The 6,300-nt window shown below is 42.7% G+C and overlaps 1 pseudogene; it reads right to left on the reverse strand.

Annotated features, from left to right (window-relative positions):
- Positions 1-2,393: 2,393 nt before the first annotated feature.
- Positions 2,394-3,842, reverse strand: LOC131256140 (shikimate O-hydroxycinnamoyltransferase-like; annotated as a pseudogene).
- Between the last annotated feature and the right edge of the window lie 2,458 nt (positions 3,843-6,300).

A 6,300-nucleotide genomic window follows, 5' to 3' on the forward strand; every position in this document is an offset into this window, starting at 1 on the left:
CGTTCATTCGATTTACCAAAAATCAAGCGGTCTGCATAATCAATTCCATGCGATTTATAATCAACAGTCAATCAAAAACAACCTGTACGAAGTGGACGGTCGGATGGAGCTAGGGATGACCATGCATTGGAAGAGTAGGAAAATAGGGGGTCTTCCAACATGGAGCGACTGATGTGGACATAGAAATCCTGAGGGGATATGGTCGAAATAGACGAGACAAGCAAGCCAGGGAGCAGATAGATGTGTGAGTACTTAGACAAATGAATGAAGACAAAAAGATAAGCAAGTGCAGACTCATGGTCAGTAATTCCGTGAGATCATGACCCTTTATTTTGGAAGTGGGGAGAAGTGTCTGTGTTCAGTGGACCCTTGTTTGGTGTGATAATTAAAGGGAGGAATGCTTATCTTTGAGGATGTGACTTGTTATAATAATTCACAATGCTTTTATAGCGTAGGACAACACTAGGTGGGGTTCCAACGGGGACGATTTGGCACGTCAGTTACCCACCTACCTGTCAGCCATTTGTTGATCATCACGTACATTCGGCAAATGACTGCCACACGGTATGTTTTGATTGGTTAAATTTTATGTTGGGGTCCATCATTTGGCACATGGGGCTGTTTTTGTGCCTGTGTACTTCATATGTGCAGTTTGAGTGAATGTAAGTAGGAAGGCTCTAGCTGGGGCAGAGGATGTTTGATCCTATTGGCTGAGGTGATGGGGCCCACTTGGGTGGGCCTGTACTTTACTTCTTTACTAATCTTCATGTTTTCTAGTTTTGTTGAGAGTTGAGGGATTCCGTTTAGTAGATCACTGACCATTTGGTTGAGTGTCCCGTGTTTATCTTGGTTGACATGTTATATGGGTCATGGTTTATAGTTATGTAGGTGTTGTGATTGCCAACCACGATCTATATACCGTGACAACCACGACTCATGTAATATGATAAGCACGACCCACATTAGCTGAAAACCATGACCCGTGTATCATGAAAACCATGACAACAACGATTTGTAACAACCTTCAAGTCATGATCCATATACCGTCACAACCACGATACATGGTTATGGGCCAAACGAATTGGGCCTTGCACAGGGTAGTGAAAGGCATGATCCTTATAACATGAAGACTATACGACTCATCTGGCATGACAACCACAACCCATAACATCTGCCAACGACAACCCATGTAACGTGATGACCATGACTCATGTGCATGTGAAAAACACAATCCTTATAATATGACAACCGAAATCCAATGTGCATGGGAACCACGACCCTTTGTTTGGGTCGTGGTTTTGAATACGTGAAGGGTCGTGGTTGTTACTGTCGGTGGTCGAGGTTTGATTTCTTTGAAGGTGGAAGGTTTGAAAACATGAAGTCATGATTTTCTACTATCAATGGTGGAGGTTTGATAGAGGTGTGCCCTACAGTAAGCTCCCTTCACGTGGCAAGAACCTTCTCGACTCTGATCTTCATTTACTTTATCAAAATGACTACAATAAAATAAAATATAGACCTCGTAGTTGAAGAGAATTTCAAACAAGGACAAACAATGTCCCTCTCTGGCAGTTGGTCTCTGGATATTCACTTTTCTATGAAAATGAAAGAAGAAGAAAAAAGTCTGTAAAAGGTGCATGTGAAAGGTAACATTCGGCCCTTCCCAAGCTCATATGTTCTTCCGTATTTTCTGGGGGAGAACGGATTGGATACTCCCCCTGTCACCAAACATGGGGCCAACCATGATGTATGTGTTTCATCCATTCCATTCATCTATTTTTACAATGAATGGTATGATTGTTCATCTGCTTTCATAGATCATTTTAGGACTTGATCCCAAAAATGAGAGTGATCATTTTAATGGTCTACGACGCTCATTCAACATTGTTTTCTGTAATGTTGTCCACTTGTGATTGTGATATATCTTATTTTTGGTCTCATACCATAAAATGATCCGGAAAAATATATAGACGCATGGATGAAACACATACATGGTGGTGGGTCCCAACGACCACTGAGCACCAGCCATTGGCTGGTGGCAGGGGGAGTAGTCGATCTGTTGCCTTCTCCGGCGTTGGAGCAGCAGGTGACTTCTACTTCACTCCAGAACTATACAACTCCTGAACCAAGGACAATGACATTTTCGTCTGAAACAATCTTTCAACGTTGTTGAAGGCCACTCTTAGTATATATGGAACGTCGTAGCTTTTGAGATAATTTGCCTAAACTTTGAGGTCAGTATGGTCAATTTCCCATTTTGAAATCCATTATACACAAATGCTGGTTATATATGTGTACAATTAAACGACATCAGTTGTGAATTTCATCCCGGGATTTTGCTTAATCCAATGTTCTCCTATGGAATAGTTTTTCATCCCAAACATAAAATTGGATGGCTAAAATACCATGATATTTCAAGACATACAATCATTGTTCAATAACAATATTAATCCCATCTAATACAATTCAATACCATTTTATTCCACCGACCAAATACGCCAAGCAATCCTTTATAAACCATCATAGAAGGAGTCCTTGAAAGCCTTCATGTGGGCCACCTGCAACCGGATCGCGAGCAGCATGCTCCCGTCCCCTTCTCGCGTTGGCATCAGGATAGCCATCCCATCGAAGCCCAAAGCCACCGGGCCCATGTGGATAGGTGGGCCCCACCCGAAATGAGCGTCGTACATTGGCAACCCTATCCAGCTGATGAAGCAGAGGTTAGGGCAGCCGTAGAACGTCCCTTGGCCACAACCCAGCGTGGTGGACCCAGGATGAAATGGAGTCAGATCCTTGTGACCGGCAAGAAAGTCAAGCGCTGACCGCAGGTAATCGTCTTTCATCATATCCACTGCTTCTTTCACGCGACTCGCCGAGTGACTCAGTGAGTTCAACACGATATCGCTGCACCGCATAGACGGCATCGTTGAGAACACAGCGTTACCAAAGTAACCATCAGGTAGCCGAGGATGCAACCGTGTACGGCCATCAACGACAACTAACATCTTCGTTAACTGATCATGGTGGAGCCCACGAGCCTTGCATGCAGCTCTCCACACGTGAGCTGCCACCGACTGGTACCGGCTGCACCCGGTCGCTTGTTGCTTGATCTTATTCACTTGTTCACGTGTCAGCCTCAGCATCTCGACCGTTGATTCCTTGCTTTTTACCTCATGATCGTCTTCTACATGGCCCAGCAGGAGCGGTGGGCGGTCGTACTCCTCATGTTTGAAAGCCGGGGGAGCAGGAGGGTTTCCGGGCCTACAAGATTGTCCGGTCAATGAACGGATCGATGCCCACATGTGCGTCGCCACGTGCAATCCTCGCCCATGCTGAGATGAATTGCAATGCGGAAAATCCATCTGCGACCATGTGGCTAATGCCCACCCCCATGCAGACGCCTCCACAACGGAAGAAGGTGAGTTGCACCAACAACAACGGCCATTCGCCAACGTGGGTGTTGTAGTCGATGTTGGGAACAAGCCCTCCGAGGCCCAGGCCTGGCTTGAAGTCACCAAAATCATCTATATGAGCATCCGACTCAGCTTCTACAAACAGAACCCCCATTGCATTGCAATAGAGCTCGAGCCGACCACTGGGGTCTGGGTGCAACCGGCCTGCAAGTGGGTAGTACTGCACTAAGGCTCTGCTCAGTGAATCCTTTATGAACTCAGGGGAGAAGAAGGCGATTGCAGCCTCGGTAGGCTGATAGAAATAGACAGTCTGAGCATCCGTTATGGGCTGGATCAGATCAAGGTCCGACAGCCAGAGCCGTTGGTTCGGTGTCGGCTCGGCCGGTTTGATGGTGCACGAGCCCTTCAAACGCACCATAGCCGTACCGTCTTGCAGTATTGTCCGGAGATTATTATTATTATTATTTTCGATTTTGCATACTTCCCTGCCTGTTCGTAGCTCGGTACATGCGAAGGCTCCCAGGGTTAGCAACACAAGAATTTTATAGCTCCACAGGAAATTGTGGACAGTAGCTGTTCAATTCACGCTGTTGCCGTATATGGTCTATTTTGGCCTTTTGGATATGGACAAGAGATGCATTAGGGTGTGGTGAAAGAGTTTAGTAAGTTCGCTGACAGCCTACACTGAGTTACTCAGATGTTATGTCAGACGAGAGGGAAAACGTGGGAAATAAAGGCTAACTATTGAAAATGTCCTAATAAATAGTTGATTTTCCGTGGCTCTTAGAGTATCGTCGTATAATTTTAACCTTTTGTTATGAAACTACACCATTGTTAAAAAAGTCGTTGCAAAGAGTTTAAGTTGTTATAATGTATTTATATAATAACTTATGGTGTGATGAACTAGAAAAATATATATCTATAAAAATCTTCGCCTGCTGTCTAACTTTTGTTACCATACAAATGTTCCAATAGTGGTCATTCAATTTTTGTTGTTTCTACTTTTGTGGCTCACATGAGTTTTGGATTGGCTTAAATTTTTGTAAAATGTCCTAAAATAGGCCTGTGAAATAGATAAATGGGGTGGATTTCACACTAACATCACAATGGGCTTCACCTAGCTTTCCAGGGCAGGGAGTTCAGGATATCCACGTCCTCGGTAAGCAATTCGCTTCCCAAAAATTACGAAAGCTTACCGCGAATGCACACTGAATGCAGGGCGGACATGGGATAGTGGCTCTGACAGGTTCCAACCATGATGTATTATTTTCATCCACACCGTCCATTTATTTTTCCATATCATTAATATAAATCTCAAGTGGAGCACATAATAAGAAATAGTGTTGATCGAACTACTACTGTTAAAAACATTTTGGAGGCCACAAAAGTTTTGGATCAAGATGATATTTGTTTTTTTTCCCCTTCATCTGGGTATGAATGACCTAATTAATACACAAATTTGATGTCAAATAAACTTTATAGTGAGCCTAAGGAGGTTTTTAATGGTGGACATTCAAGCTACACTATTTTCTGGTGGTGTAGTACACGTGAGATTTAGATCTGCCTCGCTTTTGGAATTTTGTCTTATAATTATTTAGAAAAATAGATGGGCGGCATGGATAAAACACATATATCATAGTGGAGCCCACAGAGCACCGACCATTAGCTACTTGGTTAGTAGCAGCATCACTGGCCAAATAGGAGAAATTTACTACTGTAGACAATACCTTTTATCCAATGGTTTTTATGAAGGAATACAAACTTAAGTTACCAACTTAGACCAGCACGTGTGGACATTGAATTTGAGGACAAAAATACCCTTGCTTTTTAAGCTGGTCTATAGCAACGATTTTGGCAACCCTCTATGGCTACGGATTATAACCGTAGCCATATATACCATATCTGATTTGGCAGTCGACCTTGACAGTGGGACATGTCATTGTATCGGGGTTGACCGGGTCAGTGGGACAGTGACTCGGGGTCGACTGGGTGGACCCGGTCTATCGGGTCAGTAGGATGTGGCTTTTTTTTTTGGGGGGGGGGGGGGGGGGGGTTAGCTTGTTAGTACACACCCCTGTTTGTTCATACACGTACTCCAGAATGAGTTACTCGATGCGCCATATATGCATTTGGGGTGGGAGAATCTACTCTATCCAAATATCTTAGTTATTTCGCAAGATTCCATCAGGTTAATGGTCTAAAATCCATTTTATTTATACTTTTACTTTTTATTATAAGTTTTAGTTTAATTATCGCTTTTCATCCCCTGAGCTTTAGGAGTTGTGTTCAACATGAAAAGTACTAGAAAATTTGAAGAATAAATTGGTGAAAAGGTAAGATTGAGACTTAGGGAATGAGTTTTGAAAGCTTGAGAAGATAATGAGGTGATGATTTGAGAGTGAAAATGGTAAAAAAAGTGGAAATAGGGTAAGAATGAAGTAGAAATAATCCTAGGTAAGAATAAAGTAGCTATGCATAGTATATTTATGGGGCTTTGAATTTAATTATTAAATCAATTTTAATATATTTAATTAGGTATGTATGTAATGTTTGACATAATGTTTATAATAATCCCATTCAAATATATATTTTACCTCAAAATGATGAAATTCCAAGTCTTGGATATGCCACAAGCACAGGATCACATTCGAGGCAACCTACAAATTGAGTGAGGCAATGTAGAAATTTAGCGAGGCAACCTAAAAATTGAGTGAGGCAACCTACAAATTGAGCGAGGGAAGCTAGGAATTGAGCGAGGGAAGCTAGAAATTGAGCGAAGGAACTTAGAAATTTAGCGAGGCAACCTATAAATTAAGCGAGGGAACCTAAAAATTCAGCGAGACAACCTAAATATTGAGTGAGACAACCTAAAAATTGAGCGAGGAGA

This window comes from Magnolia sinica, chromosome 9 (genome assembly GCF_029962835.1).
Source record: "Magnolia sinica isolate HGM2019 chromosome 9, MsV1, whole genome shotgun sequence".
Taxonomy (NCBI): Eukaryota; Viridiplantae; Streptophyta; class Magnoliopsida; order Magnoliales; family Magnoliaceae; genus Magnolia; species Magnolia sinica.